We start from the raw sequence: 12,271 nt of genomic DNA on the forward strand, positions 1-12,271 counted from the left end.
GGTTACCCACTCCAGTATTCTGGCCTGGAGAATTCCATGGAGTGTATAGTCCATGGTGTCGCAGAGTTGGACACGACTGAGCGACCTTCACTTTATTGTGATACTCTGATTATAGCGTTCCTGAGACGGGCTATGTCTTCTACCTTTGTGTCTGCTCACTGCCTGGCATGGGGCCTGGAATGCAGTATTGCCCGGTAAATGTGGAATGAAAAAGACTACCCCTTTCAGAGCCACCGTTTATGTCTGTCAAATGAAAGCAGTCATTCACGCCTGTCTCGGAGTTGCTGTGAGGCTTGTTGGAAAATGTATGTGGATGCATTACGTCTGGTGCTACTCTTCAAGCATACAGATTTGTGAATATCACAACTGCACCATGCTTTGTGGGCCACTCATAGGCCTGTGGTCTCATAAGCATCTCAAACTTAACATCTTTAAAAATGTGATCTTTCTTCTCTAAAAACCTGCTCTTCCTCATGTGTTTTCCATTTCAGTAAAGGAGACCTCCACATACCCAGTCACTCAGGCTGAAGGTCATTCTCGACCCCTCCTTCCTTCCTTCCATAATCAAACCATCTCTAAGTCCTGTTATTTCTACTTTGACACTACATCTTGAATCACCTCTATAGCCAATGCCCTGATCCAAGATTCCATAATTTCTTACCAGCTGTTGGCAGCAGCCTCCTGATCTCCCTACTCATATTTTTGCCTCTTTTCCGTCCAGTCTGCACAGCGGCCAAAGGGCGACATGTATATAATTAAATTAGAGGATGCCAATCCCCCACTCAAAACCTTTGTGTGTCTTCCAATGCATTCAGAATTAAGTTCAAGCTCCCCATGGCCTACAAGACCCTCTATGACATAACTGTGTCTCCCACCCTCCAGTCACATTACACTCAGCTTCAGGGGCTTCCTAAGTATCCTTCCCTTTTTCTGGAATGATCTTTTCTCCACTGTCTTTTTTTTTTTTAACTTTTTATCTTGCCCTGGGGTATAGCTGATATTGTGGTAGTTTCAGGTGAACAGCAAATGGACTCAGGCGGCACTAGTGGCAAAGAACCCGCCTGCCAATGCAGGAGACGTGAGACACCAGTTCATTCCCTGGGTTGGGAAGGAGGACCTGGCAACCCACTCCAGAATTCTTGCCTGAAGAATCCCGATGGACAGAGGAACCTGGCAGCTACGGTCTATATGGTCGCAAAGAGCTGGACATCACTGAAGCAACTGAGCATGCATGCATGCAAAGGGACTCAGCCAAACATATACATGTATCCATTCTCCCCCAAACCCCCTTCCCATCCAGGCTGCCACATAACATTGAGCAGAACTCCATGTGCTGTACAATAAGTCCTTATTTCCGCCCTCCTTTGTCTACTGTTAGCTTAAATCTAACTTCTTCAGAGATGCTTCCATTACCACCTCTTTCTTAATTAGGTTACCTGTTTCCTGTTTTTTTTTTTTTTTTTCTTTTGGGTCTTTTATCACAGTTTACCACTTTAATGTTTGTTTAGTTCTGCTTTCTGCATTAGACTAAATTCTCTGAAAGCAGAGATCATATATATTGTGTTTTTAAAAAATGTATGTTTCAGGTAGCACCATGCCGGGCACATAGCATTATTAATAAAAATGTATTGAGCAATGAATTATCTGAAGGCTGGAAGAGCTCATGGTGAAGAGCCAGGAGCTGAATGGCCCTCAAGGATGTTTTCTAATGTGGTATAGAACAGATAGAGGTGGTTGCTCTGTGAGATCTTAAGCTCTTCCTCTGCATCTTACACGTGGCATGACCCTGGAATAAGTCATTCTGAAATTTTCCTCCCCTGGAAAATGAAGCTAAAGTGAACTGGCCTGGTTTAGCTCCCAGGGTTATGGTTGGGATCATAGGTACAATCAATGTGAGATGAGGGAGCACATTTAAGAGGCTGTGCTCACGCTGACTGACCCACTGCTGAGGAGGAGGTGGGGCTCATTACGGTCTAGCTGAGTGGAGAAGAGAAGCCAAGTCTTGCCAAAGCTCCGTAGCTGCCAGCCCACGGGCCTAGCCCAGGCCCAGTGGTGCCTCGCTCTGTGCTGGGCCTCCTGAGAGGGGTCGGGCTGGAGGTCTGCTTGTGTCCTGGAGTCTCAGTGAGCTGGGAAATAGGCACGGCTTTGTGTACAGCCGGTGTCTCTTCAGGGTCTGCCTTTTGAGACCCAGATGCCAGATCTCTGTCCCTCGTGGTTGTATCATCTTGGTCTGTACTACCCACGTCCTTCCCATGCCCTCATTCTCTCCACTCTTCTCTCACCTGAAAGTTTTTTCATTTTCAGTGTATTGATCCGGTTCTTCCCTGGGGTGGGATACATAATGGGAAAAGAGGGTTTGAAGTAGCTTCAGCCTAAGGGTGATTGGAGGAAGAGGGCTGGACACTGGGGTTCTTTCCCTTCGCTCTAGAAGGAACCACAATCTGGTGTTCTTGCTGGCTGGTGGGGTAGAGGTGGGGGTGAAGAGGCAGCTCCCAGCTCCTGGCTGGAGTCGCTGGGCCCAGTCCGAGGGGTGGAAGGTGCGGCAGCAGGACTGGGAGAGTCCTGTAGCTTTTTCAGTCCTCATCTCTTTTTTTTCTCAGTGGCTGAAGGAAGGAAAAAAACTGACTGCCCACCCCTCTCTTTGTCTTGTCTAATTTAACTTATGTTATTTATCAAAAAGACAGGTTATTTGGAAAACCAGATGGACCCAGGCAAAAATCATCTGGGTTTTCCAAACGTGAAAAATTAGGTTCTGGGGGCCCAGGAGGAAAGGCGTATGAATGTGTGTGTGTGTGTGTGTGTGTGTGTGTGTGTGTGTGTGTGTTTGGGAGGGGGTGAAGAGTATTGAGAGTACTTTATGTCTCTGCAGTCAGACCCAAAAATTGCTCCATCATATCCAAGCTCTCCTCCTCCCTCTTTTTTCTTCAAGTTTTTTCTGATTACAAACTAAATGAGAGCTGAAATCTTGACGTTGGTGGCTGGGAGTGTGGAAAGGTTTAATTGGCCAAGGATGAGAACATGTCAGGGCTGGAGCAGAACAGCGGCTGACAGCTTTCTGCTCTCCTGCCCTCGCCTCCTCCCACAGATCCACTGGGTTAGTCAGAGTTTCAGGTACAGAGAGGTTTCTGGAGCAGAAACCTGGTCTACCTTTTGTCCCTTCAGTGTTAGCATCCCCAAAATGATCATAACAGGGGTGGACATTAGACATTAGGGGAAGAACTTACCCTTTCATAACTTTCTGACGATGATATGGCCAAAGAACACTAGAGGGGGGACTTCTCCGGTGGTCCAGTGGTTAAGACTCGGCGCTCCCCATTCCGGGGGCCTGGGTTTGATTCCTGTTCAGGGAACTAGATCCCACATGTCCAAACTAAAAGCATGCCACAACTAAGGACCCAGTGCAGCCAAATAAATAAATATTAAAAAAAAAAAAAAAAAGAATCTGCCTTGCAATGCAGGGGATGTGGGTTTCATCTATGATCGTGGAACTAAGATCTCACTCTGTGGAGCAGCTGAGCCCATGTGCCAAGATTACAGAGTCTGTGTGCTGCAACGAAAGATCCTGCATGACGCAACGAAGACCCTGCGTGCCTCAACTAAGACCCAATGCAGCCAAATAAATAAATATTAAAAAAAATAAATAAAGGACACTAGGAGTTGAGGCTTGTCTGTCCATTAAATGTCCGGGGAGGGAACTAGTTCTGTAGCTGCAACTAGGAATTTTTAAAGCTTTTTTCTGTGACAAGCAACAGTATAGGGCAGCATGATCAGGAAGGAGCTGAAGTAGGAGGCTCTGGAGGCATGACTCTAGGCTACAACAGAGGAAATGTTCTGTCTGAAAGCATAGAGTCCTCTCTCTGCATGCACACGTGCACACACACAACAGCCAAGATCCTTTCTGGCCTGAAGAATCTTTGGCAGCAGCAAGAGCACTTGTCCCATTGTGAGGGTCATTTTTCAAAGCGCCACTGGACTGTGAAAGCCACTTAATAACTTGATCTGTATAATCTGAGTTAATACTAGCTCCGCAGTTGTGAGGATTAAAATTTGAGAAATTTGTAAAGCGTCTGCCTCCAAGCCCAGCACCTAGGAAACCTCAATGAGTGCTTGTTGAATTAATGAATCCATGAAGCAGAGCATTAAGGCTCCCTTGACCATTTCCAAAGGTCAGTGTGTAAGAGCTTGAATAACAGGCTTGGGGGCTGTCCTGTGGAGCCTGGAGCCTGAGGCATGATCTAACCCTGCCATTCATTCAACACGTGTTTATTGAGTTTCTGTAATGTGTGGGGTAGACCCGGTGATGTACATCCCATCCCCTTTAGTGAAGGCCTTGCTGGCCTGGCTGCAGACACCCTTTACTCAGGAGAATGCCTCAGTTTCAGAGGACACCTCACCCAACACTCACATCCCTTTCCCGCACAGCCTACATCCAGCGATGACAGAAGTGTAAAGCCCTGGCCATGTTGGCTCATTTCAGGACAGTTCTAAAGGGCCCATTCTTGTTCAGAGCTCCCTGAGGGGTTGACTGAGCCTCTATCCTGCACCTGTATGGTAGCTCAGCTGCTGGCCCCTCCCTTCCACAGACGTTGATCCCAAGGGCACTTCTTAGTAACTATCTGCATCCCAAACTGTCTGAGTCTGTCTCCTGAGGAATCCAGCCTATGACTGTGCTAGTCTGTGGCCAAGGTTTTCAGTTCAGTTCAGTTCAGTCGCTCAGTCGTGTCCAACTCTTTGTGACCCCATGAATCGCAGCACGCCAGGCCTCCCTGTCCATCACCAACTCCCAGAGTTCACTCAAACTCATGTCCATCAACTCGGTGATGCCATCCAGCCATCTCATCCTCTGTCATCCCCTTCTCCTGCCCTCAATCCCTCCAAGCATCAGAGTCTTTTCCAATAAGTCAACTCTTCGCATGAGGTGGCCAAAGTACTGGAGTTTCAGCTTTAGCATCAGTCCTTCCAAACAGCACCCAGGACTGATCTCCTTCAGAATGGACTGGTTGGATCGCCTTGCAGTCCAAGGGACTCTCCAGAGTCTTCTCCAACACCACAGTTCAAAAGCATAAATTCTTCGGGGCTCAGCTTTCTTCACAGTCCAACTCTCACATCCATACATGGAAAAACCATAGCCTTGACTAGACGGACCTTTGTTGGCAAAGTAATGTCTCTGCTTTTCAATATGCCATCTAGGTTGGTTATAACTTTCCTTCCAAGGAGTAAGCATCTTTTAATTTCATGGCTGCAATCACCATCTACAGTGATTTTGGAGCCCCAAAAAATAAAGTCTGACACTGTTTCCACTGTTTCCCCATCTAAAGCCAAGGGTTTAGGACAGGAAAAGACAGAGACTCCATTGCAATTTCCAGCATCCGTTTCCAGCGTTGGAGGTGTCCCTGCAGCCTTTTTATGAATATATCCACCAGAGGGCAGCAGCAGCACAGCAACCTGTCCTCCTGAGGCTCAGTGGAGTGGGCTTGGGGTCTTCCCCCCATCCCCTCTCCCTACCCCCCATTCAGTATAAGGCAGGATGACCTCCCTCCATAAGCCCACCCTGATAAGGGAAGACATCTTTGGGAAACTGTCTAAGCCTTACTTTTGTCAGTCTCAGCACGACCCCCTCCCACCCCAGTGCCAAGGCAAATTTGTCTTCATAGTGTGGATCCCTTCCCCCGCAGCTGGCAACCTCCTTGTCCAGGATCTCCCACCTCTCCACACTCACCATCCACAATAGATTTGTTTTCTGTGTGACAAGGTAATTATGAGCTTGGGGCCAGGGGGCCCAGGGGCCAGTCTGAAGATGGTCACTTCAATCTGGTTCTCCCTGTTCTGCTAACATTATTGATTTTTTTGCTTTTATTTATTATGATGATTTTTCTGTGTGAATTGGCTCTGGTGACATGAGCTATGGAGGTGAGAGGGCAAAAGCAAATTTATTCTCGTCACAATTTAGCTTCTTGAAACCACCCACTTGACATTTTTTTTTTAATCTGCTAGTTTTAGCATCTTTGCTTATCTGCCTTCATTCAGTTCCCTATTCCCCAAAGTTCTTCCAAAGATTCTTCCAGGAATTGGAGCCAGATGTGGCTAGAGGGTGCCATTATATATCAGCTTTTATTGCATTCCCATTATTGGGCAGTTATTTCCCAGGCTGAGCTCCCCAACTTCCTGCTTCTTTCTCAGCCCTTCCCCTGGGGCAGTTCTGAGACAGGCCAAGCTATGAAGAAAACTTGATAAGGAAGTTATCAGAGAGTGAGTCTGAGTGGAACCTATTCCAAAAGCACGTCTGCCTGACCTTCAGGCTACTAACGGCCCCTTCAGGCTACCTCCAGACTTTAGACTACAAGTGGGAGGGGGCAGTGATTGCCTGACTGCAGCCGGAGTCAGCTGAGGCCAAGGGCGATTTGTGGGGCCACGTTTCCCCCAGCCTGTTTTCTCTGTGTGTGCCAGGAGAATGAATAAATCATTGTTCAGGGGCGGGATGCAGCTGCCGGGCTCCTCCCCTCGGCACATGCCCTGACTCCAGCCTCTCCATTGAGGGCTGCTGGAGCAGAGCGCTTTATACACCCAGCTCCCCAAATCCTATTGAGGCCTCCCCCTTTGCACGAGCCACCGGCTCCAGGCCCATTCAGCCTGGCCCTTTGTGCTGGAGGTTAAGTGGTTACATGTGGGGGACACCCAGAAAGGAACTGTCAGGCTCTGAAAGGCTGCGCTGATACTGTGCCCTCCTACTGATGAATGGGTGGGTGGAGGAGAGGTGGGCGGCCAGAGGCTGGGGTGGGGGAGAGGGCTGGGGATTATGGAGGCAGCTGCTAGGAAGGAGGTGGAACAGACACTCCCTTCTCTCATTCCCCCTTCAGATCAGCTTCTCTTCCTCACTCTCTCTGCTGTGGGCTCTGGGACCTTGGGTTTGGCCTCTCTGGGCTCCTGGAGAGGCCACTTACCACTTGGGTGGATAGGGGGGAAAGCATCTCTACTACCTTTCATGCTTCCAGAACCTCCAAAACACCCCTAAGTTTTCCTTTTTCCCTTCAGGGTCAGAAGAGAGGATGTGGGTGGTGGGGGTGGTCGACAAATCCATCTGCTAGGTTCCTCGGGAGCACTGGATTTGGAACTGCCCCACTGAGATCAACTCTGAATATTCACTTGAAGCACTGATGCTGAAGCTGAAGCTCCAGTATCTTGGTCATCTAATGTGAACAGACAACTCATTGGAAAAGTCCCTGATACTAGGAAAGATCAAGGGCAGAAGAAGAGGGCTTCAGAGGATGAGATAGCTGGATGGCATCACCAATGCAATGAACATGAACTTGGGCAAACTCTGGGAGGCAGTGGGGGACAGGGAGGCCTGGCGTGCTGCAGTCCATGGGGCTGTAAAGAGTCGGATACAACTGGGCGACTGAGCAACAATAACAACAACACTGAGCTTTAAAAGCTTCCTGGGAGGCCTCTCAGGAGCTGTGCAGGGTGCAGGGTTCAGGGTAGGAGAGATCTTGAACTGGGTATACGACAAAGATTTTGTTGGAAAAGGATGATTTAAGACTTAAAAAAAAAAAAAAGAGCCTCAAAACTTCATATTTGATGTACTACCTCCTCATTTTACAGCTGAGAAAACAGCCACGTGGGGCTGGAGACTGGACTTGTCTTATGCTGTATGCTCAGTTGTTCAGTCGTGTCCAGCTCTTTGCGACCCCAGGGACCTCATGGACCTCCTCTGTGCGTGGAATTCTCCAGGCAACAATACTGGAGTGGGTTGCCATTTCCTCCTTCAGGGGATCTTCCCAACCCAGGATCAAACCCATGTCTCCTGTGTCTTCTTTACTGACCAAGGCACCAGGGAAGCCTCTGGACATGTCTTACCTAAGGTGATCACACAGCAGTTTTTGGCTAGACTAGAATGGCACTTTGCCTTTAAGAGGTGGTGGAGAAATGAATGAATAAAACAACTAGGTCACTGGCTTCCTAGACCTTCCTTTCCTGAGATGAGCTAATTCTGAGGAATGGTTTTTCTTCCGCCTTAAGGGCTCGTTTGTACTTTCAAGGTCCTCCAGGGCTGTGCCTGGCCTTAGGAGCCCAAGTAACAATGTTCATAGGAGCCCAAGTAACAATGTTCATAATTTTAATGTTATTTAACAATGTTCAAGGCATCTTATCTTTATTTAACCTAAAAAGGTTAAAATGCTTTGATTTGCCCAAGTTCCCCAAAGCCATGTGGAAAGTTAACAGAGAATATGAGCTCAGGAAAAAGAAGAAAACAGGTCACAGTGTCTTGGGTTGGCCAAAAAGTTCATTCAGGCTTGTCCACACAGTGTACTGGAAAAGCCTGAACGAACTCTTTGGCCAGCCTAATAGCTTGTCCCCCAAGATCGGATGCCAGTGCCTTGTTTTGCTGTGGAATCTTTGGGAGCTTCCTCATCTACCTTCCTGCCATCCACAAGATGAAGCCCAAGGTGCCTGGAATGGTGGCCAAGGCCTTTCACAACTGGGCCAGGTTTACCCTTCAGCCTCGTCTCCCATCTCCATTTACCCCTCAAACTCCAGCCACACTGACCTCCTCTGTGTTATCTGAACACACACTCCACATTCGGTTTCCTATGCCTTCACTTGCTTTCTCTTGGTAAGCTTCGATTCATCCTTCAAGGCCTTCAAATATTCGCTCTGTGAAGCCCTTCCTTACCCTCTTTTGGGCTCATTAATTTTGTCTTCCAGCTCTGTTGCAGAATTTGTCACATTGTATCACCCACTCTTTGACTATTTCCCTTTCTAAACACAGTACTGTCCACCAGTCCTGATTCTGTGCTGATTCATTCCCTGGCACAAAGCAGGTAACTGGGTGCTGAATGTGAATGACTGGATGGGAAGGGGCAAGGTCCTTGAGACCGAAACACTTTGATCCTGCCCATCTCTTTCTCCCAGGAGTACTGACATTGAGAAATTGTCCACCTAGAGAGGAACTCATGTTGATTCTATTACCTGAAGTAGGAATTTCTCTCATGTCCCCTTGTCTCCTTGTCTGACAGCCCCCGCCCCTTGGGCCTGGGTCTGGTTACTCCTTGCTAGCCAATCTTAGCTCTGATATCTGTCTGCTCACCAAGATATCAGTTCACTGCCACTGCTGGATCTTCACGATGGGCTGGCCTGCTACAGAGCCCTGTTCAGGCTGGTTCTGTCCATCTCGGGTGGTTTCTGTGTCCCTGCCAGTTAAGTCCCTGCAACCTCTGTAGCTGGGTGGACACAGCCACAGACACCCCTTCAACTGGGGAGACTGATTCCTTGGCAGCCTGGCTAAGGAATCCTCTGGAAGAACAAACAACTGGTGGTGGTAGTTTAGACGCTCAGTCATGTCCGACTCTTGCAGCCTCATGGACTGTAGCCCACCAGGCTCCTCTGTCCATAGGATTTCCCAGGCAAGAATAGTGGAGTGGGTTGCCATTTCCTTCTCCTGGGCATCCTCCCCACCCAGGGATTGAACCCACATCTCCTGCATTTCAGGCGGATTCTTTACTGCTAAGCCACCAGGGAAGCCCATAACAGACATCTACGTGTCTGCTTTTCTGTAGTCATGGACTCCCCCTCCCTCCTGGAGGAGTTTTTGTCCTCCAGGCTTCCAGCTGTCTGAAAATCCTGGAGTTGCCAGGACCACTGTCAGAGCACTTACTTCGTTAATTATACAGTGTTAGAGTATCCCACCCAACGTGATCCTTGGCTAAGGAAAGAGATGCCCTTGGAATTCACTTGTCAGGTATTGTTATTTAGAAATAACCCGCTTTATAGAACAATGGAGTGACCAGCTGATGACTCAGCTCTGTCAGGTTATTGCACACCGAGTGTATTAGAGGTTTTAAATAAACAATCGGTATATAGTTATTATTATTATTTGTAGCCAGAATACACAGGAAGAGTAGAGGCAGGTGCGGCACGTTATGTGACTGCTCCTAATGACTTTCTCAGTCTGCCTCCTGTCTCTGACATTCTACTTTCTGCAGTTCAGGAGGTTTTAGCATCTAGGGAGGAATGTTTCTAATCAGGAAATGCAAAGATGATTCCACTGCATTTTGGGCTCCTCATAATACTAGAGGAATAGGAGAAAGGAGGTCACACTGTAGGCTGGACTGATAAGGACTATTAAGGGGAAATAGAGTTGCTACTACTTAATGAGGGCTGAGAGGTACCTGAGTGGCACCCAGGGGACCACCCTGTACTCTTGTATTAATCAAGATTCTTTCAGTTGCCAGAGAAATTCCCCCTGAGTCAGGCTTGGAAAAATAAGGGCCTTGTTGCAAGGTATACCAAGGCCTCAGGAAACAAGGACAGGACTATTACCAGGACTTCTGTTTTTCTGCGTCTGCATGTCACACACATGCAGACTACTTTCTCCTACTACTTTCTCCTACAAATAGGTTGACTTCTATTTGGCAAAGAATGTGATTGTTGTGGCCCTAGGCTCACATCTTCCTTGCCTTGCCTTCCTTTAATTTTATTTCAGTAATTCCCAGAGAAGGACTCTGACTCACCTAGAGTGGGAGTCATAGTCCTAGGCTCCTCAAACTTCCATGAGATCCACCCAGTTAGAGCTGGGAGAGACCAAGCCCAAAGGAGAGGCAAGAGGAGCTTTTCAGGACTCATCAAACAAATAATTAGATAAGGCTGTGACTGTATGACACGGGAGACCTGCATCATTGCAGACCACCAAAGCTCAGAGACTTTACAAGTGAGGATTTGGGTCACATCAGAAGGAAGAAAACTCCAGTTGAAGGTAAGGGAACTTGCAGTAGATAAGGGAAAGGGGGGCTAGTTAGGCCTCAGTACCTGATTTGGAAATGGGGCTGAGGTCTCTGCATGTATATTTTTAGCTGGAGGAGTGTCCAAAGTTTGAGTTACTTCTGCCTTTCCTTTTTATTTCCTCTTCCCTCTTAAAATACGAATTTTCATAATTATATATTTTTTCTTTTCTATTTCCCTTATTTTGTATATAGGATTTGTTGTTGTGATTTAATTTGCTATTTACTCTCTAGTTACTCAGTTGCGTCTGACTCTTTGCCACCCCATGGACTATATAGCCTGCTAGGCTCCTCTGTCCACGGAATCCTGCAGGCAAGAATACTGGAGTGGGTTGCTATTTCCTTCTCCAGGGGATCTTCCCGATCCAGGGACTAAATCCAGATCTCCTGCATAGCAGGCAGATTCTTTACCATCTGAGCCACCAGGGAACTCTCTAGGTTGCAGAATGGTAAATTGGAATTAAGTCGGAAATGGAAGAGGATGACCTATCATGGAGATCAGTAACAAATTCTTCCTCTTAAAAAAAAAAAGCAAAAGAAAGGGAAGAGGGAAAGACAAGGGTACTTTTTTGGCCTCCAGGCACAGCTTGCGGGATTTCAGTTCTCTAACCAGAGAAGGAATCCAAACCCTTGGCAGTGAAAGCACAGATCCTAACCACTGGTCGTTGTTGTTCAGTCACCCAGTTGTGTCTGACTCTTTGCAACCCCATGGACTGCAGCACGCCAGGCTTCCCTGTCCCTCACCATCTCCCGAAATTTGCCCAAGTTTATGTCCATTGCATCAGTGACACCATCTTGAGCCAATCAGTTGTTCCATACAGGGTTCTAACTGTCGCTTCTTGACTCACATAAAGGTTTCTCAGGAGACAGTTAAGACAGTCTGGTGTTCCCATCTCTTTAAGAGCTTTCCACAGTTTGTTATGATCCACACAAAGGCTTTAGCATAGTCAATGAAACAGAGGTAGATGTTTTTCTGGAATTCCTTTGCTTTCTCTATGATCCAGTGAATGCTGGCAATTTGATCCCTGGTTCCTCTGCCTTTCCAGGGTATTTTTAAACGTATTATGATTGAAAGATGAATCATATTTAATTGGTGGCATGGAGGGGGTAGCATGAGAAAGGTATAAGCAAATTGCTGGGTTTACTCAGTAAAGCTGTGGGTATGGAAGGGACCTCCTGGAAGCTCACTCGCCCTAAAGGCTAAATTTGTCACAGACGTCTTTCCCGGGCTGCCTCTCCCTAAGGGCAGCCAGTGCTTTTTGGTTTTATCATTAGAGTCAGCAATTACTCTGTTCATTAAGTGACTTTAATGAAATAAGCACAAAACGAACATATAACTTCAATTTGTGAAATAGAAAAAAAAAAAAAAAGCCTTGGGATAATATAATAAGTGGAACTATCTGGCCTAGGAGGTCAGAGAAGGTTTACTTGAGAAGAGATCTGAGATATGAGAGGAGAGAGAATTTTAAGCAGAGGGAACAGTGCGGCACAAA

This window comes from Bubalus bubalis, chromosome 6 (genome assembly GCF_019923935.1).
Source record: "Bubalus bubalis isolate 160015118507 breed Murrah chromosome 6, NDDB_SH_1, whole genome shotgun sequence".
NCBI lineage: Eukaryota > Metazoa > Chordata > Mammalia > Artiodactyla > Bovidae > Bubalus > Bubalus bubalis.